This window comes from Macrobrachium rosenbergii, chromosome 53 (assembly GCF_040412425.1).
Source record: "Macrobrachium rosenbergii isolate ZJJX-2024 chromosome 53, ASM4041242v1, whole genome shotgun sequence".
NCBI classification, from domain to species: domain Eukaryota; kingdom Metazoa; phylum Arthropoda; class Malacostraca; order Decapoda; family Palaemonidae; genus Macrobrachium; species Macrobrachium rosenbergii.
In genome coordinates this window covers 16,172,824-16,197,368 of record NC_089793.1, presented here as the reverse complement: position 1 = coordinate 16,197,368, position 24,545 = coordinate 16,172,824, and the positions used below count along the sequence as shown (strand labels likewise).

The 24,545-nt window shown below is 36.8% G+C and overlaps 1 protein-coding gene and 1 long non-coding RNA gene across 9 annotated transcripts in view; one reads left to right on the top strand and one right to left on the bottom strand.

Moving 5' to 3' along the window:
- The window catches only part of LOC136834318 (uncharacterized), a 453,859-nt gene that overhangs the window by 7,847 nt on the left and 421,467 nt on the right, over positions 1-24,545 (bottom strand). For 2 of the 4 annotated variants that reach the window (XR_010851736.1, XR_010851737.1), the window contains exon 5: positions 4,216-4,320. This is a non-coding gene — a long non-coding RNA (uncharacterized lncRNA). Of the gene's footprint in view, positions 1-676; positions 784-4,215; positions 4,321-6,767; positions 7,069-24,545 lie in introns of those variants that run through there. The other 2 variants (XR_010851739.1, XR_010851738.1) reach the window with 2 other exon arrangements.
- LOC136834312 (uncharacterized) overlaps positions 10,640-24,545 on the top strand; it is a 44,606-nt gene continuing 30,700 nt past the window's right edge. The window contains exon 1 of one of the 5 annotated variants that reach the window (XM_067096791.1): positions 10,640-11,359. The gene's annotated coding sequence lies outside the window, so the exon portion shown is untranslated. Of the gene's footprint in view, positions 11,497-24,249; positions 24,337-24,383; positions 24,454-24,545 lie in introns of those variants that run through there. The other 4 variants (XM_067096793.1, XM_067096792.1, XM_067096790.1 and 1 more) reach the window with 4 other exon arrangements.

Sequence of the window (24,545 nt, the reverse complement as noted above, 5' to 3'; positions counted from 1 at the left end):
AATTATAAACATTAATTTGTAGCATTAGCATCAAGCATGAATTTCCCTTCCAGTAAAATATGACCCCATATCTGCCTGTGTGTTGACTGGCACTACTGTAATGCAATAAACTGAGTATCAAACCTGCTCTCTGCCAACAGGTAGTACAATATTACACACATCAGGACCTTTATGGAAAGTATGGAGAAACCTGTACATATGTAATGTACTGTAAATGTCACAGCAGAAACAGCACAGAAAGAAGAAAAGGAATGAAAAAAAAAGACTGATTTAAGATATAAAAGCAAAACAAGACTCTTGATAGATATGGATGAAAATATATAACTCAGCTCTGTATAAGGGGATTCCTCCCAGTACATACACCATACACTTAGGCTTTCACTTTGTTATACAGTACTGCTAGTGGACAAATCCCTACAAAAGAAAGAATAACATTACCTGAAGTTCCCAAAAAGAGTTGAGCAAAGTGGGGAACAAAAAATCCAACCAGCATTCGGTACATATGCTCAGTGTGCAAGAAATAATGCAGTGGAACAAATACCAACATGCAAGCCAGTACTTCCACCAGCAGAGATGGAAACCATCATATTTTCCAGTACCTGATTTGTTTGCCCAAAGAAGCCAAGGCAAGTCAAAATTAGGTATAACTCCTATGGATGCATATTCAAATAGTTACCATAGTCAAATCAAGTTACATGGATACATGAGTATCAAAATGGTTGGTGATAGCGTTCCTCTTCTCACAATGTTCAAGATGAGACACTCGTATGCTACCAACACTATCTGGAATTCAAAGAGCAAAATTTAGATGAAAAAGCAAATCTATCATCTTAATACCTGCTTGAAAAACTTATTCGAAGCTTACCAAGCTATTAAAGTACTTTTAAGATAATTAAAATCTGTTTGAAATATGTTTTAAGTTCAATATGATACATCCATATTCTCATACTGGAGTCTTAGACTTTGCATTCAATTTACTATAAATGCACCTTTGTCAAAAACAAATACAGTACTTCCTTCAAGCGATGAAGAGATAATGTTTTTAATTCACACCTTGTAATGGTTCTTGCAGCATTCATTAAGGAAACATTTTATTTGTCTATTTGCTCTTCTTTCTTTGGTTGTTCAACCTCTTCTGTTTATTTCCTAGTTTTCCCACCATATTTGACACTTTGGCTCACTCTTGTACTGTCCACCTATAATTTAAAATGGGACCTTGTGTTCACTTATGAGCACTGACAGATCATGGAAGTCTGTTTTTGGCTAACATTTTGATTTTTAAAATTTTTTAACATTATACATGATACCTAATCCATTTTTTTTTTCAATCTACAAAAAAAAGGACAACTATTCAGCTTCAAAATTATACCTATTCCAACTTTACACCTTGAAATGTAAATGTAGACACTAATCAAAGAAAATATTTAACTAATTTTTTTTTACTGGGATAGATATTGGTAAATGTCAAAGTGAGCGAAAGGGTTAAGAATCCTTTGGGCCAGTCATGTAAAGTTCTGCCTAGAATTCCGATTCACTGGTCTCATAGGGTAATTACCTATAAAGCAATGAAGAATTAAAACAATAGGCAAAGACCTACCTGGTAGTTTCAAATGAACATTCTGTATGGCTTATAATACAACTTATGCAGCTCTTGGACTAGTTTAACTGCATAATCACACTCTTGTAACATCAATTTCTATACGACTTTTGTAGCTCTTGGACTGGTTAAAATACATAATCAAAATCTTGTAACATCAATTTCTAAAAACAATAAGGGTAACCTCACTCCATAATATAGGTATAAAAACATCATTGTTCAGGAAACACATACTATTTTAAGGGGAATATTCATAAAGAATAAACTAATCACCTGCTGTGAGAGCTGCTAAGTTTTCACCATATTGGAACTTTTTATTTCATCCCAGTATAGTTAAGTACAGTAGTTGAAGAAGGTTTACAACATCCAGACTCAGAAAAGTTTGGCTGCCTGAATGACTTTTAAAACAAGGTTTAAATCTGAAACATGAAGATACTGGGATTCATGAAAGAGAAATCAACAACAAAGGCTGTCTCTACATTGAGGCAACTACATGAGACGTATCATGGAAAAAGATGGAGGCTATATAGAGTACAGTAATGTGGATTTTTATAAGGCAGCTAGCAGTTTAAATGGACAAGCTTTTAGACAGGCCTTAAGAAAGTACAGTATAAATGGAAGGAACCATTAAACTAGAGGCATTACTATTGTAAACATACATGTGAAGAAACTGAAAGGTAAATCCAAGAATTTGACAAAAGTATTGGTGTCCACTGAGCAGCTGCACTGAAGAGGCTACAAAGGGCTGAAGAAGAGAGAAAAGAAAAAAATTTCTTGGGAGGCAGCACGTGACAGGACATTTAAGGTGAGAATTCACCAGGCCCTATGGCTCTCTTGGTATGTTATAGAAATTGACTATCACAGATTCCTGTTTGACTGATCTCATTTAAATTGTTAAAAAAAGTATTCAACACAAAATTACATCACTCTGAACTACAAAGTTCCTCTGACCTATCTGCCTAGTTCAAACAGGTTGCTTTGAGTCAAAACAGACCGTCACCAAAAAGCACTGTACAAATATCCAACACAAATCTTGACTTGAATGCATATCTTACTCCTACATACTCTGTAAAAATCCATCAATGTTATTCACAATCCACCTTTGTTCACAGTGCTTTTACTAATATTTTAATGGAATTTCTGCTAAATGCTGTCAAAGGTGTTCCACCGGGCTGAATCACATTTTCAGATTCTCGTTTATCTCAAACATAAGACGTACAAAATGATGTAAGGTAAAGAACTTTAGCAACACCCAAGATAAAAAAATAAAAATAAAAGCAATTTCTCAGGGGCCAAGGGAACACTGATGAACATTCTTCAAGTGCCAAGGGAACACTTGAACAGTAAACCACAAAAGACACTACAGTAGTATATATAGATATATATATATATATATATATATATATATATATATATATATATATATATATATATATATATATATATATATATATATATATATATATATATATATATATATATATATATATATATATATATATATATATATATATATATATATATATATATATATATATATATATACCAGTGAATGACATCATAGGTCCCAGCACTTGGCCTAAATTCTAAATTCCAATTGCAATTCCACAGGCTACTGACAGCCTGTACTGCTTACTGAGCCAAAAAGTCTTGTGCTGTTGCTCTAAAAATCTAAGAGACAATGTCCAATAGCTCTAAATGAAATGCATATCATGTCTGCTTTTCATTCCACAAAACAAGTAACTAGTATAGGTCAACAGGAATAAAGGGGAACTAGAAACATCTCTTATCATGACTCTGCTACAAGGCTGACACCACTAAAGTGACATTTATTGCAATTATGTTACATTTAGTTCCTTTGATGGGAAGAAAAAACTGTGGATCATACTTTTCCAAAGACAAAATTCAACTTGAGAAGAACCCTGTAAAAGATCAAGTTTCACAAAGATGCAAACAGTTACAATAAGTAATTCCCATTTAACTGGTGTTAAAAAATATTCTTGCCTTTACATACCTATACTGGAATACTTTGAAATCACACATGTACTTTAATCCACAACTTCATAAAATAAAACATATTATGAATGGGTAAACAATACATACTTGAGAATTCATACTGAATATAAATACAAAGGTCCTAATCTCTTTAAAACAAAAGTAATACTGCTGTTAATATCTTGACATAGGATCATTGTTACTACCATTAACACATTACCTAATACGTACTGCTTCTATTTCTATTGTCTACAATTTTATTGGTTGATATAAAAAAAATTTTGTGACTGCTTGTGACTCAAGAAGTGCCTCAGGATCGTATATCTTAAACAAACTAACTGAACATAATACTGTAACAGTTTGGAAGGAAAACCATGAAGAAAATGAACAATGATATTCTTACAGTTGCTTAACCTCACCAATGAGTCCCATCTCAAATAAGGATGATTTCTATGAGGAGAGGTGAATTGCAACACAACCTCCTTCGGAAAAGGTATGTGTACTGTAGTTGAGTTCACTACCCATCTAACACCTAAGGGGTTACCACCTAAAGAGAACTTAATAACTGTTCAACAAAGTCAACTCCACAAGTAAGTTTCATTCCTAATGACAATCATACTTACCAAATATTCAGGTGCACAACTTGAAAACTTCCGGTTCATTGTGGTCAAGGGGTTCAATCCAAACGTGAGGAAGGAATGAAATGTTTCTATCTTCTCCACCAACCGCTAAAGAAGAAAAAATGTCATTAAAATTTTTGTTTTCACAGTAAGGCTGACAACTTAAATACAATATTTTGGAGTAATTTTTATTTTCACAGATAGACCACAGGAGTTTCTGAAAAAGGTTAAGTTTATTGAACAATTTTAAAGTGCCAATCTGAACTAGGTCAGTAAGGACCTAGCGACCCAACTTAGATTAGTCGAGGGGGGGAGGTCACTGGGGGTGAAGTCCCCCATCCAGGTAAGAACCTGGTATCCTAAGTTAGGTTAGGTCCCAACCCAGAAGGTTTACAAGGCTGTAGGTCAAGTTAGATATGGGGTCTGTCCAGGCAACAAACCATATTGAAATTGGTTGAAATCTTTTTATTTCAATATACAGTGGCCAAGTTGGGGAAGGTGGGGGCTCTAGAGGACCAAGCCTCTAGCCAGGTAAGAACCAAGCACCCTAGGTTAAGTTAATGTTTTATATTTTCCCCAACCCAAAACCCCAGTTTCCCCCTGTGGTCCCCTACAATAGTTGGAGGTAAGGGAAGGTCCAGTATCTCAAAAGCTACTTATCTACTACCCAAACAAATGTCAGAAACCTGCAAAACACATTAAACCATAGGAAAATCAGTTAATTCTAAGCCGGCTGTCCGCGGTGAGCTAGGCCATGGCAGTTCATATTTTCCTGTTATTTTACTTGCTTTACAAGAGTTTAAACTAATATTTTGTCGGCCGGCTGTAACTAAAGTGAAACTGACCTTTGAACGCTACACGACGGTACCAACTGGTCCCCTGCACCGATCTATACAGCTCAAAGGTAAATTACAGTTTAGCTACAGCCGACCAGCAAAATATTACCTTAAACTCTTGTAAAGCAAGTAAAATAACGTAGAAAAACGTCAGCTGCCATAGTCTACCTCGACTGGACACTATTCATAGCTTTCGGTCGGGGCGAAGAAATGTAAACGGGTGGCGGAACGGCGCTTCGAGCCTTAGCCGCATTTTGAAATATTCTTCGCAAGCTCATATGTTCTGGCAGGCAGTAATGTTTTGCTGTGCGCGCTAGCCACAGGGGTTACAGAAAATGTAAAAAGAATATTACTTTAAATTCTAGTAAAGCAAGTAAAATAACATAGGAAAACGTCAATTGCCACAGTCTAGGTCACAGCGGAACACCTGCTTAGAATACTACTCTCTCAGTTGGAGGCATCGGGTGATTGGCTTGCCTGTAAGACCATGCATGTGTGATAGGGTCTGGAATCAGCAATACTAGTAATGCATGAAAAGTGCATTTGGAACGGCTCCCACTGTCCATTTATTCACCCTTTTTTTTTACGCTTGTTTTTCGTGTTCCAAATGACATATGTAACAGGAAATACAACACTAAGGTGCCCAAACCTTTTCCCAAGTTATTTACCCCACCCAAAACCCTGAATCCCCAACGGGTCCCCTTACCATTAGCTATTCTTGAAAGTGTTTTGCCCACCCAAAACCCCGATTTCCAATGGGTCCCCTTTACCGTTGGCTACAGTTCTAAGATAATTTACAGCTTAATTACAGCCGAGCAACAAAATATTACTTTAAATTCTTGTTCAGCAGGTAAAGTTCTATAAAAAAAAAACGTCAACTGCCATAGTCTAGCTCACCGTGGACAGCCAGCTTAGATCTACCAAAAATCATACTTTCAACTATGGACTGCAATTAGTTTACAGTAAAAATTTACCTGCACGGTGTCAGGAATATTACCGTTGTCTAGTCTAAGTTATCCTGTGCTTTCATTTATACTGTACTATGACTACCTACCTAACCCTATGCACAAAAATTATTGTACGACTTTTTGACTGAATAGGCCCTCTGTTGGCTAGTCTACCAAAACTAATCTAGCGATACATTCATGGAATGAAAATAAAAAATAAGATGGCTAGCCCATACTATTGGTGGTAACTTATAATCTGTAACGTATATATTACCAACCAATCATCTAAGTGAGGCATCACTTGTTTCAGTAGGTTATCCAGTTAAAAAAAGGCTGGTAAAATGTTTCTTTCAACCATTACCGTATTTCTGATCTGAAAATATTACTTTCCTGTGTTCTAATGTGTTCTCCGAGCGTTTTTGAAGTTCGTTCCGTTGGTAAATAACCTAACAAGGCAGCAAAAATCTAACCAACCAAACCTAACCTTACTTACCATAGATAGGGGTCGTTTACCCCAGTAAATATTTGAAAACATTTCGTAAGTTACCATAATCTGAACCTTAAATATCAGTGGGATTAACGTCCTTGTAATTCATTCGTTCTCCCCGCGACACCTAAAGAAAAGCCCACTTTTATACCTGGTCCATAAACCCCAACTGTAGGGTAGGATAAGTGGGTGAGGTCCCTCAACAAGTACTCACATTTTCAAGTCCAAAATGCATTGTTTAAAATAAGATAATACCACCAGGCCTACTCTGATGCAATATCTTACCATGCTGTTCAGTTTTCCGTGTTGTACAACAACGAGGTCCAAGGATGCAGGAATATGCACTACAGGTAGTCTTCACGGGTTTCCATCTTGCATACATAACACAGTTGCCTTCTCCATTTTTAAATTTTACTAAACGGGAGGGAAGCATGTGTGAGCGTGCGTGTGCACTTAAGAAAAACTAGAGAAAATGTTTCAGTCCAATGTATTTTTAAGCATCTCACTTTAAATACTTCCACAATGGAACAAACCACGCAGGGAAGCACAAATCTCCCCTTTACTTACAAACGGACTGGCAACTCGATAGTGGTACTGTGTAACTGTGGTAATGGTAAACCAAATTAAGGTTTTTGGTAATGACCTTTCAAGTACACCCAATACAATTTGCTTGTCTCGAAATACGATATTGAAATTTAAAAGAATTTAGGAACAACATATGCATTCTGTAAAAGATTCGACAAAATATTAAAGCAGTCAAAACAATCGGTAGACATCTACTAAGCAAAAATTCCGTCTCGGATATCCAAAGAATCAATATGAGTTACCGGACGTCATAGCAGGATATGTAAAACTATAGAGTAAAGACTTAATTTAAATCAAAAGGCTGATGTGTGGTTATATAATGGAGTGGATAGGAGAAGAGCATGTTAAATTACCAGAAAATTTCTACTGTGATTATAACTTCTAAGAAAATGAAAATTTTATTGGAAGAATTAGGCTCTCATTCTGCATAAAATGTGCATCACAAACTGCTCTATCTGTGGCCTATATGGCGGTCCATTTTAAGATGGCCAATACCTTTCAACACTTTCGGGGCCGTTCAAAAAATACGTAACGCCCTTGTAGAGAGGGTGGGGGGCGGCTCTGGTGAAGTGTTATATGAGTGTGATGTTGGGGGGGCGTTGCTGCCATAAGTTACATAACATTTTCAGAATTTTTCCTTAGTTTCTTTTGAAAAGATGTAAATGTAGAAGACAAAAGAGAAGTAGTAAAGATTCTGCAATAGACTTTTAATATATTCTAGTAATATATGAGAACATGGTGTTTAATTGTTTTGCATAATTATACGTTTAAAAAATATCACAAACTCAACCTTGTTTGTACTTCAACATTTTCTACTATACGTATGACTTAAATGAATAATATCACAAACTCGTCCCTTTTCTCAGCTCCAACATTCTCTACTTTATGCGTAAGGTATGACTTGGAAAAATATCACAAATTAAATTAATCCTCTTCTAAACATGGCCATAAGAGAACATTTTCATATCAAATTTATCTACGATTCTTTAATATCATAACATAAAAGTGTTAAGAAAAACCTAAAGATAATAATTTCCAGGTATTAGGGTAGACTGATATATTATTGCATTAAAAAAAAGGGAAACATACTAATTTGGGGGTTGCTGGACGTGGGTTGTGAGGTGACAAGGGGGGGGTCAAAAGTTACCAAAAAAAAAGTGTTACGTAATTTTTGAACGGCTCCTTTAGTATCTTGATAAAATTTAGGGATTGGAAGGAATTAAAAGTTTGTATTCGTGGGTTCCCTAATGCCTGAAACGGTGGCAAGTATAAAATATGGAGTTCATTATCTAAACACGGTCGTTGTTGTACACAGAAAAATAAATCTAAGTTTAAACATGCATTTTATCATAGAGTTCCCTTATTCTTTAACAGGTAAAGTGTTAAACGTGACTGAGCATGAGCCCAAAAGATGAATCTTTCTTACTTAACGCCTTGTTCGTGTTTACAGCTATCGCGTTGGAATGATACATTCGACAGATTCATTTTACAGCTTCCTGGGCCATAGCCAAAAAGTAGTTCGTAGGTTCCTGTATACTAGAGGCTTCTGTCAAATCTGGTATGGTAGCTGAACCTAATCTAGGTGTCAGGCAATTTGAATGGGTACATGTCAATAGCCTTACGAATAACTGAGGAAATAGTAAGTTGATGCACGAGTGGTCGAGTACATATCTACAATACTGGAAAATATGATCTAATATCTGAGTCAAATAACAATTTCTGATTACAATTTAGACATCCGCATTCAACTAACGACACTTGCTTGAATTCTGAAGTGTACAATACAATTAATTTCAGAGAAAATTAATGAGGCTTTTATGTTATAAGGCACTTAAACTTGTATTAATCAAGATAAAATTGTATATTTCTTTTAATCTCTACAGCAGAAAATATACCTCGGTTCTGTTTTGCAAGACTGCTAACATTCAATGAGATGTATGCTAATAAGATTAGACTGACAGGAGCATATTTTGCCTGGTTATCTTCCTTGGATTTTATCTCCATAGGAAACTCCCATTGTTGCTTTAGTTCCTGCGCCTCTGGAGTTATTGCTCAATAATTACCCTGCAGTGTGTTAATAATCCTGTTCTGTTGATTCCACATCTTGCTTTCAGCTAATGTAAGGCTTTGTAACATTATTCCCTTTAATTTTTTGGACATCGTAAAGTTTAAGAGATGTGTACACATTATCAATAACAATACTATTTTGCTAAACTGAATATAGTACTTGCATTTTTACCAGTGCCTGATGAGTCACTTGAAGTGCCATAATGAACTATCATTCACTGAGTGGTGATCTCAAATGTTTTACAAACAAGGCTAGTGTTACTGCCTAAGCAATATGGTTCTCTGCAATCTTGGGTCTAAAGTCCTTTGCTTATTGTATTTATTTATTGCTATTCGATGCTAATTAACCTATTCTATAATATTTAATAAGTAATCATAAACTCTGAATTTCTTAATGGACATGGTCATAACCATTATGTTCCTATCATAAGACTGTGCATCATGTATTACAATAACAACAATGATATGGACCTGTGATGGCCAAATCTCATAAAATTAAAAGTATGATGTTAGCAGGTTAGCATTTCATACCTTATTATTTTGTTATTTTATTTTAATTTTTTTATTGTTTGTTATCCATCTTGGTAGACTTCTATCTTTCATAGTGTAATTTTCTCAATTTTCTTCAGCGCGAGACTACTTTACCAATTGGGTCCCTTGGGCTTGTTGCACTCTGCTGTTTCAACAAGCAGTTTTATTTATAGTAATAATAATAATAATAATAATAATAATAATAATAATAATAATAATAATAATAATAATAATAATAATAATTAAAAACCACAGTAGTATTAAAAATATTTATGTACAAAGTTAAAAACGAAAAGCAGAGAATTTCAGATACTAGCCTACTACGTATCCTGATGAGGGATACGGAGTAGCAGTATCTGAGTCTCTCCTTTTCGTTTTTAAATTTATGTATAAAAATATTTTTAACCCTACTGTGGCTTTTAATTATCGATATTATAGCCTCGTTACAGAGTAGTCTTGTTTCAATAATATTATTATTACTGAAATAATAATAATAATAATAATAATAATAATAATAATAATGCCATAGTTTGCCATCACGGCTCCAAGCACGTTTTCTATTAGTAGATACGTTTCCACAGCACCCAAAGAAAATGGAATACGGCTGAACGGATGAGGTCGTAGGCTTCTATGAGTCATTTGAAAGGAAGTAAACGGAAAGTGTTGCTGCATACTTTTACTTATGTGACATAGTTTGGAAATACAATACTGGCTAAGTTTCATAGTTTGACATACACATACAATGGAACGAGATTATGACTATCAGAATTTCATTATGAATGACCCAGAGAAAATAAGAAGATAATGATAATAAAGGTGATAAAAATGTCTAACGCGCCGCCCACTTCCCCAATCTATGAGTCACCTGAGCTGCGTCAAGGTTGCGTCGTCGCGAACCGCCTCTCGCCATATGGTTCATTTCACTTCTATTTTCTACGTCAGTTGAGCTTTAAAGACTGCCAGATTTTAAGTGGAATAATTACCCGATACAGGTGGTTGACATGCATCTACCACTTATAATTTAAAGGTCTATTTTCGGATCAGAATCAACGTTAATCGCTCGGAAATAAACCCCCCACGGCTTTAGCTCTCGTATGCTTATATGGTATACGTAGGCATTCAACCGCAAAGCTTTGGCTTTGGTTGGCGCTGCCTTATACGCCATACAAAGTTGAGAGTCTTACAAATCATCTCTCTTCGCTAAACTTGTGACGCATTTATCTATCACTGCAATCGACAGGATGAAACGGCGGATAGGAAGGCCAAGTTCAGGAAGTAGTTAAACAATGGCTCACCTAACATCTGATTGCTTATTTCCTTATCCCGGACTTCTCCCTGTTCCTGCCTCGCAGCCTTCCCTTCCTCTTAAATTCGTCTACCGTAAACACTGCAAATTCCCCAAATTTTTTATATCTCCCTCCGTTGAAATTCCCCATAACTGTCGAGGTAACCACTGCAAATATATAGATTCAAAGACCAGAAGAATTTAATAGCTGTAACAAGGATATCCTTGTTTGAATGGCCGCATCTGAGAGCGACGAATGAAACGTCCGAAGACGACTGAAAAAGTGACAATGTCTCTGGGGACGCCTCGTCACAGTCAGCCAGCGCAGCCACTGCTCAACCTGCCTCCGTCAGTCCGCCATTTTTAAACCCCACGGAAACAAGTGGTGGACATTTAAACCTCCCTCACGGTTAGCAGGACGGTTTGTTGACCCTGTGATTACGAGGAAAAAGTGATTCGAGTGTTGGGTTCAATGACGGAGGAGCTATCCTGAGCGTCTTGTTGTTGGCTTAGCGATTGCTACGCATTCTCGTCCTCATTGCAAAAGTAATGGTTCATTTCTGTGATTGCAATTTTGACGAGTCTCATGGACACTTAACTGTGGATGTGCTTTCTAGTGGGGAAGTTATCAGTGTAAAGTTTCGATGATTAAGTATTAAATATATACATATAATTTTGTTCATTTTTAAAATTCTTAAGAACGAAAAAGAAAGAAATTGATATGTTGGATTACAGACTCAACGTCATTTTGTGCGTTTTTTTTACCGACGTAACATCAGTGCCGTGTCTCGCAGTGTTATCTTTCTTATGCGTTACCTTCAAAACACTTCATGTTTGTGATAAGAAGATGACTAAGATGTTTGTTACAAACGACAGAAGTGGAGTAGATCTCTTATTGTGGGATTGGGATTTCCTTTCCAGTCTGTCAATGTCATCTGAAAATATACTCATTGGTCAAGTTCCCAACTGCCTTCAATAATCCGTTTTTTATGGTCAAGTATATAAAAAAAAAAGGTTTCTTTCTACTATATATATATATATATATATATATATATATATATATATATATATATATATTTATATATAAATATATAAATATATATATATATATATATATATATATATATATATATATATATATATATATATATATATTATATATATATATATATATATATATATATATATATATATATATATATATATATATATATATATATATACTGTATATATAAAAGCCCAAGCTCACGTCATTCTCTGAACAACTTAATTTACTATCGGGTCTCAAGGTAAAGTAAATTTGGTTAGAATAATCACGAAGTGCTAATACTGTATGCATGTATGTATGTATGTGTCTATATATATATATATATATATGTGTGTATGTGTGTGTGCGTAGGAAATATAGTTGGTTGAAGCTGCTGAGATGAACTGTTTGCATATTATTTACTGAAAGAGTAGAAAATATGGAGATACTTAGAAGGGATGTTTTGAAATGGTTTGGTCATGTGGAATGCATGGAGTACGACAGCTCTGAAATAGTATAATTTTTAAGTGTTAAGAGGAAAAAAGAGAGGAAGACCAAGTAACTGGTGGGCATATGGGATACAGAGCATTGGAGAGGGAGACTGCATGAAGGACTGAGAAAAATGGCTCAGTTTGTGTAGTAAGGTTCGACGAGCTGCAGATGAGCCTTTTGTGCAGGTGTATGAACCAGTTATTGTGTGTGTGTATATATATATATATATATATATATATATATATATATATATATATATATATATATATTACAAAAACTATATCTGCTCGCTTGTGTAAAGGTATTGACCATAAAGTCAAAGGCTGATAATTAAGATGCCTGTTACCAATATTTGAGGTTATTTCTGATTAAATATTCTAAGGCATTTCAGTTAGTGATGGATGTTGATTTCTGATAACAAGTAAATGTTATCGAGGTTCATGCGATGTACTGACGGCCCTATATAAATGGAGCGTATATACTGATGTCCATATATTTACAGCTACATGTGATCAACTTTCAAGTTTTTTTTTTTTATGCACCGACCACTCAATACACGTTCGCTTTTCACGAAACGTCTGGGCAAAATATTGCCTAAAACAATATACTTAAATCACACAGTATCTTAAGCTTACTTACTCTGAAGGAAAATTACCTGTGCGTGCGCACCTGTGATCACTGTGGGATTAAGGAATGTTGATTTCACCCCAAACGGCACCAAAGGGAAAGAAATTTGGAGAGCTGGTTGAGCTCGAATGACGCATGATTTTCCGTCTTGATTCCTGCTTTCGCCAATATTATTGTGGGGTTTACTTCACTTGATTTCCTTGTTTTTTCTTGCTTTCGTCCTCTCTGCTTTTGTGGGTAGTGCTTGTTTGTAAATAGGTACCAAGGTCGGTCGGTTGCTCTCTCTCTCTCTCTCTCTCTCTCTCTCTCTCTCTCACATACACATATACATACACACACACACACACACACACACATATATATATATATATATATATATATATATATATATATATATATATATATATATATATATATATATATATATATACATTATATTTATCGACTTATCCAAACAACGATAGCCTACTTGAATGACAACTTAGTTAATTATGTATGTATGACTGTGTGTAACTAAGAAAAACCTACCATTTAAGCAAAACTCCATATGCATTTGTTGTTCGCGTGTTACTTAAAATGACCAAGGTCATACTTCGCCAATCATGTAAGAATCCTATTTTGAAATATTTATACATAGTCACATAATTAATAGTTAAACAGTTAAATCACCAGAAAGCAGTGCGAGAAAAATATCCATTTTGGTACAAAGCAAATAATTAACATGGATCTTTTAACCAAGGCATAACAGGATCAACAGACTTAACTACGTCTGCAATAACACAGGCCAAGTTGAAATGTTGCATAAGTGCAGTCCGCTAATTCGCAGAATTACGCGACGAGTAAAGAAGAATCGTACATGCTCTAGAACCGTTAACAACGAAAGCTTAAAATTAAAGAAAGCGTCTAGGATGAGATAAGTGGGACATCCAAGGAGTCTAATGTAGACGGACAGACAGATGACCACTAATATCTGCAGTTATCATGCGAGGTCACGTACCGCTGTAAACGAACGTCAGGTTGATATTCAGGAACACGTATCTTTTACTTCTTGGCGAATCTTAATTTTTTTTCTGTCTTCGCGCGCATGGACTGGCATTAGGCGAAGTTCTTCTTGTCTCTTGTGGATGGGAGCTAAAGTGTTAGGTAGGTGTTACGTGACGGAGGAAGCCTCTGTTGACATTTTGTTCTTCCCCTTTAATCGTCGCCTGACGCGACACCTGCAGTTAACTTGTGGCTCAGTTAAAAGGTCAATCTTATTGAAAACCTAAAACTTGCCTAAATAAATGTGATCACTCAATATAATATACCTGAATTAAACTAAAAACCGTTGATGGCTGATCATGCACTTTAAAGATCCAACGTGCCTGATCAGTAAATAGCCTGGACTCAAAGCCAGGACTAATCAAGAAACGACATATACAATCTTGACTGTCTCTGTGACAGATAGCATGGCAAGTACTTATTGCATTGTGAACATCCTGTTTATTACACAATAAATAGAAGCACATTATCTGTGTCTTGAGAGGAGCCGAGAGTGTGAGTCATAATTCATGCTTGTCACAGATTACGTGCCCTCCGGGGCAACTCTTAGACACATACGAGTTCTTTCTCCCTCGCCACAAGATTCTCTAAGGAAAAGGAGATATTCTTCTAACGGACGGAATTACAGGCATCTCTCTCTCTCTCTCTCTCTCTCTCTCTCTCAGAATAATGAGACGAGTTCTCACTTCTAACGGGGCATCTTTGCTTGCGCCCTCTCTCTCTCTCTTCTCTCCAACATCGAAACGATAATCTCTTCTAACAGAGTATCTGCTCTCTCTCCTCTCTTTCTCTTTTCTAGAACGACAAATTCTCTTTACCATCGGAAGAAATCGCAGGATACTTCCCCTCCCTCAAAACGAGATCCCAAGAACAAGGAGATACATTATCACTTCTGGCGGCTTCTCATCCCCGCCTCCCAAAATCCTCTCTCTCTCTCTCTCTCTCTCTCTCTCTCTCTCTCTCTCTCTCTCTCTCTCTCCCTAAGCTAAGAAGTATAGTGCCTTATTTAGTTTGCGTCAGAATTCAATATCCACTGACAGGAAAATTCTGCTGGCAAAAAACAAGAGCGTGTGCAGAAATAGCCTGGTCATAAACGAGTGGGGAGAAAGCCAAGTTGACCCGTATATAAGTCATATTTGTAAATACCTTCTGAATGTTGTCAGATCAACGTCCTATCATAGAAAGCGGAGGAAATTTGTGCCTGTGTTGATGTTCTACTGAAGAACCTAATATTTCTGAGTAGAAGACTGTGTTGAGACAGACTAGACTCTTAACAGGAAAGGTTAGCGCAAAGAGAAAATAATGTTTGTGGGTACAAGCTTGAACTCATGAAAAAATGTGTGTAGCCTATATATGCAAACCGATATTATAGCCAATGGCTTTCCACATTTGCTCGACGTATAGGGGTCTCTATTCGGTGGAAACTCTAGACACGTTAATCTTCCTTTTGAAAAATTCTACGAAAATGTGTGCACGTTAAGATTAAAATAATAATACCAATACTAATTATGGAATTCATGTTTACTCGGTTTCTTACAGGCGCAGTTTGAAAAGCACGTCTTAAATCATGTCAAAAATTATCTCGCGGACCTCTGATAATGCCGAGAGCTCAGGCTGGGTGATTAATACGAAAAATATACGGCGATATCACCTCAAAAAGGTCATCGACGCAGAAGACAGATAATGGACGCCGAGAGAGAGAGAGAGAGAGAGAGAGAGAGAGAGAGAGAGAGAGAGAGAGAGAGAGAGAGAGATAAAAACAGTCTCCGCGAGTCCTTCATTTCGTGACGGCGGGGAGGTTTCTGTCAACCGTCGCATTTTAACTCTCTGATCTTACCCTTGTTGCGCACATAGAAGCGTCGTGAATCACGGCTTGGAAATACCCTTGTATATTCTTTTTTGTCTCTAGCCTGTGAAAGAGCACAGGCGGTCTGAATATAAACATTTATCCTTAATATACACCTTCGGGGGATGTGAGTCTTGTATTTTGAGAATGTTTGTGAGAAGGGAAACCCGAGTATTCACCTTTTATGGTTATGAATATGGAGGGATTTTTGCGTATCTCTGTAATAATAATAATAATAATAATAATAATAATAATAATAATAATAATAATCATCATCATTATTATTGGTAATAGTGGGAGTGGTAGTGGTGGTGTTGGAATTATTCATTAGTTATATAATAGCGTTTACCATAACACTGTTGCCATAACCGTATACCTTATTCCAAGCACGTAAGTTCAACAATCCTCTACGAAGCGTACTTAATCTTTATTTTATTCCTATCAAGTAAGCAACATTCTAAGATGAGGTGCCACATCAATGCTATCATTAGTGAAGATTTAAATCCACAATAAAGTTGGTTTAGACGTAACACTGCTGGACTTGAGAAGGTCACGAAAACCTCTTTGGACAACGAAATTATCGTGGATTCTTCACGTCAACGCTCGACGAACACACATTCATAGGAGTAAATAAAAAACACGTCTTAAAGTCCAATAGGCTGTTAATCAGTCTCTCAGGGAATAAAATAAACGCGTATAAAACGACGAGGTGGATTATGCTTTTCTATTTCTTATATTTCGCTGGAAGGTGTGAGTATGATTCTTGAGCAGTGGTGGCATGGAGAGAAAAAAGTTGTACTTTTTTTTTTGTGTGGAAAGGCTTCATGTCATCCATAAGTTTTTCGCTCTTTTAACCTCTGCAATATAAACTAAAAAATGAAATGCATAAGCATAAACAACTCTGTACATTCGTACCGAACAGGTAACTTCTTTCACGGGATTAACGTGATATATGATATTAGAGTATATAGCCACGAAAAAAACTGAAATAACGGAGTACGAGATCTTTAGCTTTTAATCTACGGTATTTTTCAAGCAAACTGCTAGAAAAACTCCTCGAAGTGAAGGCAAATTATTCTGCAATCCAATGTTTCAATTTCCTCGAGGCCATGTATTCCATTTACTGTACACATATAATCAAAATATATAATCAACAGCCGCAAAGACTTCATAATCTCTCGATTTCCTCACGCTCCTAAGATACACGTATCGTTACAAGCCTTTTAATCCATGTGAGATAAAAAAAAGAAGTCTTTTCTTTCCACGGTGAGATTCGAACACACGCTGCAAGGATGTGGTTACCACTCATTCCACTTCGCTACCTAGATGAATGAAAGCTTATTTCAGCTCCTCTGTACATTTCCCCGTCGAATTTAGATACGTTTCACTTGAACTTGGACAAAGCGAATGAGGCGGGCAAGCAAATACCCTATTCCAGGAAGGCACGAAGGAAGCTTGAAAAAGTAAAAACATGGAAGAATGTTGGGATTTGATCGCTCCGGAACGAAATTATTGGTTTCTTTTAAAGGCAGAAAAGTTCTGGGGCAGGTTTGAGCAAATAATAATAACTATCATATACTCAGGTAAGCTTACTCGACGCTGACGCAACCATTACAGTTGAATACATAAACTTCCTGGTATTTTTTTTAACCTAGTATTTTGTTATGCCTTTAGTCCAAAAGCGTAGCTTTGGTAACTATTATGGCTAAACCCTAACTGGCTTAGTTAGAAACCTACACGAGGAATGAAACCTGAAAAACAAACAAGGTCATAAACGCAACAACACATGACAATGCCTAACAAATGGAACTTTATCTCATTATCATATCACCCTCAAAACGGTTTTAGAAAATGTCAACCTGTTGTTGTAGATGTGATTTTCTCACCTAAACATGTCACGAGGTTTCAAGGAACTTGTCCAAAGATTCACTCAAAGAAAAAGTGATCACTTACAGCGTTCATCCCATTTCATAATACTTACTGTTTGTTGATGATGTATTTTCTCTCATAATTTTTGTTATTTTATTCTCCTGTTATAACAAGACACTGTCGGTCTTCTGATCGCCACAGGCGCTTTGCATTTTAACGAAGGTCTGGAAAAAAAAAAAAAAACCTAGCTGGACGCTGAGGGTCCACCCAGTGCGATCAGGAATTCGTGACCGTCAGGCTTCTGCGAGCCTTTGTCGTTATGCGTATCTCCTCTCTGACATCCCAAGGGGACTCTGTGCATCTGGCACACAGCGAGAGGATGACAAACATTCAGCAGCGCCGCCCTTTAAGTCTCAGTTCAGCGTGCAACTTCCCTCTTGATGCGTAGGAGGAGAGAGGCTCACAAAGTGCTCGCAGTGTGGGAAGAGGGATAACCTATTTGGAACCATTGTTCTCGCCGTTTCTCTTGGTCCTGCCACACTCTAGATGGCTGGATGGACTTTGCTATTCCACATCCCCTCCCCCCCCTTCTTCTTTTTTTTTTTGTTTTTTTGCTCTGAAAGTTTGTTTGGCCTGCGTGCACCTCTGCAAGTCATGTCTGCTCTGTCATGGGAGCCTGGATGTATGTTTAATGGGTTATGTTAAGGTTTACCTTAATTTCTAACACATTGACTTGGTTTATTCCGTTTAAGCTTTTGTGAGCTATACTGTACGTGATTTTACTCATTATTCACCATTCAGTTACATAATTTCGGTAATAACTTTAATTCAAATGAGCTCTAACATTCTGAATTCATTTCATATGCTAGAAAGTCACGTTAATTATCTCCCATCTGAAAGTTATTTAAGGAAATACAATGTGATGTTGCAGCAATGCAAAATTTACACACTTTTGTAATTTATCCCGGAATAAAGAATCTGTACGTCTCATTAGTATGGAAAGAGCTTAGAAGTCTACACCAGCCCTTCAACACTTTACCACACATTAGAGCAGCTTCATTATATGTAACAATTAGAACCAGATTCAGTATATATAAAAAAAACGCATAAAATCAAAATCCCGCTATCATGGAATAGCACTTGGGATAACCCAAGGAACACTTTGTCTGACTGGAACTCATTATAGAAGCTTGTAAGTTCTTTTCAGCCTGCGTTTTTTTACACCCCAATCTTTCTGCGTTCTTTAAGAACTGGAATCACTGCGCAAAAACTCTGCAGAATGCGGAAATGTGGTTATTGTTGCGCGATGACATTGACGAGCATGACACAGTCAAACAGAAACGCTGGCGATCCTTCATGTCTTGCAGAAACCGACCGTGAAGAGTCGGGCAATGGCGCTTCACCGGAGGGAAAAATATTCTGCCGTGAACTGACTTTTGTCAGGAATTACAATCTCGGCAAGTCCCTCTTTTATCTTGGGTATAATGGACACCAGAATTTAGCCCTGAGGGGAAGATAAAAAATGCGGCTCTGAACATTTCTTTGGAATAAATTTAAAAGTGTCCGGTAAAACGCGAACGTACCGTTAGTGACGGCGAATTCTTTTGCGGTCTGAAAACAATTTAGGTAATCAAGGCGACCCAGCGATGGTGAATCTTTTCCAAAGGGATGACACTCATATCCCAAAACCGGCAGCGAATTGTGTGTAGCACTCGCGTATTTTAAAGAACAAGACCTGGCTTCTGTCTCGGAATAATGATTTTATTTATTCTAGTTTTCTACCTCTTTTCTGAGGCGCATTTTTCAGTTACACTTTTGATAAACGTTCTCTCTCTCTCTCTCTCTCTCTCTCTCTCTCTCTCTCTCAGGAAAAATGGGAAATAAAGGAAATTAACAGAGCATTATTCTAGAGCAGAGGACTTGGCTAAAACCACTCCGCCCTCCAAGTGCCCAACTTTGCGAGTTGTATAACTGGATTTGAGAACCACTCTGTCCTGCACCGTCAACAGTGAGACACCTTCGCACACTGCAAGTGATTTAGGCTACGCATGGCGTCGTAAGGTTTCCCTCTTTTATGTGAGGCTCACTATGGGTCTCAATCCGTATTGGAGCTCACTCGAAACCATAGTATGACTGTTGGGAGTTAAATCACAGCTTATTCAACGCTAAAATTAGATATACGGAAGCATATGTGAGCGTGTGTGTGCTCCTGGATAACGTAAACAAAAAGACACACACACACAAACACACACACACACACACACACACACACACACACACATATATATATATATATATATATATATATATATATATATATATATATATATATATATATATATATATATATATATATATATACTACTGTACGATCTGTCATTTATCATATAATATGAAAGCTTTACTCATCTGGTAAAATTCGAACATATCACATCTACAAAAAGTTTGCTAAATTTTAATTACATTTTTAGCATAAAATTAATTTTTAATTAATTTTGGTTATGTATTCTGTAAAGCTTAATCGCAATTATTTATTTATTCCCGGACAGGTAACCTTTAAGTTATCTATTTTAGTCATAGTGAACTTCTTACTGCTCTTATATTCTCTTTTGTGACAACATTACTATCAAATAAATGAATTTTTTTGTCCAGCTGATCTAAAATAATGAGGACCATGCATCATAATAATAATAATAATAATAATAATAATAATAATAATAATAATAATAATAATAATAATAAAACATTTCTTCTGTAGCCTGATGCCTTTAGTGAGCGACTGGGCCCCCCTACTCATCCTTGGGTTCAGTGAGTGACAATCCCCCCCCCACCTCCTCTAAATCACAAACGAGAGGATTATCTCCTAAGGAAGAAATTTGTCTTTTTAATCATGACAACTTGCTCCTTTTCAAAACGCAAAATCTGTCAGACACCCTGGTCGTCATGGAGCGTCAAGTCACAGAAGAACTGTGTAGCTAAAATGACCCTAACAATTAAATGCTATCTCTCCTCCCAATCTTGGAGTGAGTCACACGACAATGGGTCTAATATGGTCAGAAGGCTGCTGTAACATGTGGGTCTCGGCGAGCGAGGGAGACTGGGAGGCTGGCGAGGAATCAAAAAAAGAAAAAAGAAAAACAAAACTTGTTTTGGATGGCAGAACTAGTTTTGTTCTTTTCCTTTGGCGAAGGTATTATTTTTACTTACTATCGCTGTTGTTATTTATGCTGAGTAGACATTCTTATGCAACATGCCAAAGGCTAAAAATCTTGCGTAGTAACTTCCACTTAACAGAAAACCGTTATGTCAGCAAATAGGAAAAATAGAGTAAAGCATAAGTGATAAAACAAAACAGCTCATTATGACATGATATATATATATATATATATATATATATATATATATATATATACATATATATATATAACATATATATATATATATATATATATATATATATATATATATATATATATATATATATATATATATGTAAACACACACACACGCATGCATATATATATATATATATATATATATATATATGTATATATATATATATATATATATATATATATATATATATATATATATAATATATATAATGTATGTATATTCACACTAGAACTCAACCAGAAGACTCTGAAAGGCTATGGCACACAGAGTATGACACAACCCAAGGTATGAATACAGTAGTTTACACGGTTAGCAACCTGCACCAAAAAACTGAAAAAAGTTTTTAAAAGCAGTAGTTAAAAGTAGCAACACTGATATTTCAGCGATACCTGAAAGGAGATGGTGTACATCCTAAACTTGCAAAACACAGCAGTCAATCGGAATGTGTTGCAAAGACCATGCATTCTACAACAGAGGGACATTCAATCAGTCAGTAAGATGGTACAGACACAGTGTCTTAGTCCTTATGCCGCGGCTGTCTTCGATAATGTCAGTTTAAAAAGTCACCACTTCTCAGTGCGACACGAAGCAATTTAGTAGCCCAGAACATACAACATTGCGGAAAGAAGAAAACATCCCTCCGAAACCAGTACCTTTCAATTCGGCAACAAGCACACGCAGCCTAGAAACAAGCAAAAGCAAAACAGACTTGTTTACGTAAGTTGACTGCGTCTCCCTTGTGTTTTTGTAATGGGAACTCTTAACACCATCTGGAAGCGTCTGCGTGAGTCACGAACTGACTGGCTAAACTTAACTTTGAATCTGCATTTTGAAAAAAAATAAAAGAATTCGCTACTTTTATATTTCACTTCAAATAGGTTTCTTTGTAGATTAAAGATCAGTCTTTAGACCTGGCAACTTGATGAATTAGTGTGATTTAGTTAATACAGATTAGTTTTTATGTTTGAAAAGAAGGAATATTTTCATCCTTGCACGCTTTCCATATGGTAACGAGAACCAAGATTTCTCTACCAGTCATTCATACAAACATTAGGCTGTTTTGAGTACAGCTTTAAGGTAAAGTTTCTTTTTTTTCATATGCGCTTTTTACTACACACATGGGGGAGGGGAGGGGATGTGCCTAACAGCATGAAATGATAACATATATCAAGAGGAGTTGCGTGAATTACATACACATGTGAAAATACCCTTATTTACACGTCGACAAATGAATTAGGTGCCTTGTATTTATATAACTGAGGTGGATCGAAGCTAGGGTAAGCAACCTCATCTCAGAATACTTGCTGGGAACTAGAAGAGTATCACCTTCACACCGTCAGGCAGTTTAGAGAGGTCTTCGTCATGCCTACGCCATGGCGTAAATAATCTTTATAATTCTGAGGTCAATTTTTCATTCTAATAAATCAACCATTCAACTTGGTTTCTTGCTCTACATGCTAGGTTTCCTTATTTTCTGTAGATAGTAATAATTCATGGTCAAATGGATTTTTGCTTCCAAGCCCCGCCTACCTATTTAACTTTCTCCATTTTGTTGCCTTTCAAACACTCCCTTGCCATCTCTCTCCGCGTTTATTTTCTCTAGCATTGATAAGCTTCACTCTTTCAAGACTGCACTCTTTTTCTTGTTCCTTCAGGACTGGGCTGTGTACTGCCATTAGGTTGTCTGCCATCGGCTTTTATACATGGAAGTTTCCGTTGTAGTTTTGGTCCAACAAATTCAAATATTTCTGTGTCATTTAATCTCACACTTACAAGGTCCCAAAATTCCTCTTCTCTCAGGTCCGAAGGTTGTTATCCATAAAGACACATTTCAAAATAATCTCTCTCTCTTCTCTCTCTCTCTCTCTCTCTCTCTCTCTCTCTCTCTCTCTCTCGTACGCACGCACACAAAATTATATAAACTGTATATGTACATGTATATTTATTTATTCATCACACACGCACATACCACACGAACGAGAGAAAGTGAGCTTCAGATAATAACGATAATGCACACAAATGATAACGTAAGATTAAGAATACTACAGATCGAAGAAAAGTGATCGTTACCTTGAAATTAAGAAAGATATACTTAGAGAGAGAGAGAGAGAGAGAGAGAGAGAGAGAGAGAGAGAGAGAGAGAGGATTCCCTGCGGTCTTCTGAGGGATGTGGCAAAACAAAGAGGCCAAAGGCGATGCGTATCCCCAGGGGAGAGGAAGTGATACAGAGCAACAAAGAACGAACAAAAACACAAAGGGCTGCGCACAGGTGAGAAAGAAAGGGCGCTGAGAAAATACTGGGTGACCGATAACCCAGGTCACAGGGTGAGAGGCGTCCATTACGATGGCGAGATGTAGAAAGGAGACGATGCGCCGCGGTGCAGTTCGGGTAGACATTCATTTTGGCAAACGGCGAATGCTTAAAAGTTTTCTCACATTCCCCCGACAGGTCCTTTTCTCTTTCCGTTCGACAGAAGTGGTAAAAGACTTCTTCGAGAATATTACGTTCAAGGTCTAGAGACCTTGATTACGTTCGCCTTCTGCCATGTTTTAGTATGTTCCTTTTTCTTTCAATGGAGAACAACTCTTCAGCTTATATTTTTTCTCGCTTGACACTACTTACATAATTCGAGTGAATTCAAGGAACAAGTCTAATAAACTAACATAAAAATACTACTCGGACGAGTGCCAAAACTACAATGAAATCAGAAACAAAAGCAGCTGTAACCTGATATGAATGTCAGATGTGCATTACAGAAAGAAAAAGACGGGGAAAAAAAAAACAAGAGACTTGAAAGGCCAGTATGTCATTTACAGGACAAAATATGCTGAGCATCATAGCACGAGAAACTGTGCGACCGCTTAAAGAGTTTATAAAGTGTACATCCGAATGTCTGTGTATATTTGTATGTGTGCGTGTGTGCGTGTGTGTGTGTGCGGTTACAGAGTGCCGCTGAGTCACGGACACACACGCGCACACACACAAACACACACACACACACACGTTATCATGCAGAGGGCCTCAGTTGTGCAGCAGCCTCTGAGAAGCTAACAGCCTCTCCGGGCTGGCCTACCGCAGCTTGTTCTCGTAGGTGTTTGTGCGTTTGTGCCTGTGTTTGTGTCCGGATATCCTTGAAGTGACGATGAGAAACAGTGATAATGTGATTCAAGACACTTGAAAAATCAAAGGCATCGTGAGATGAGGGTGAGAGTGACCATCTGCCTATCGATTTCTTTCATTGGCTCTTTTATTCTCGGGGAATTGCTTCTCGCCCACATGGAACGACTTTATTAAAA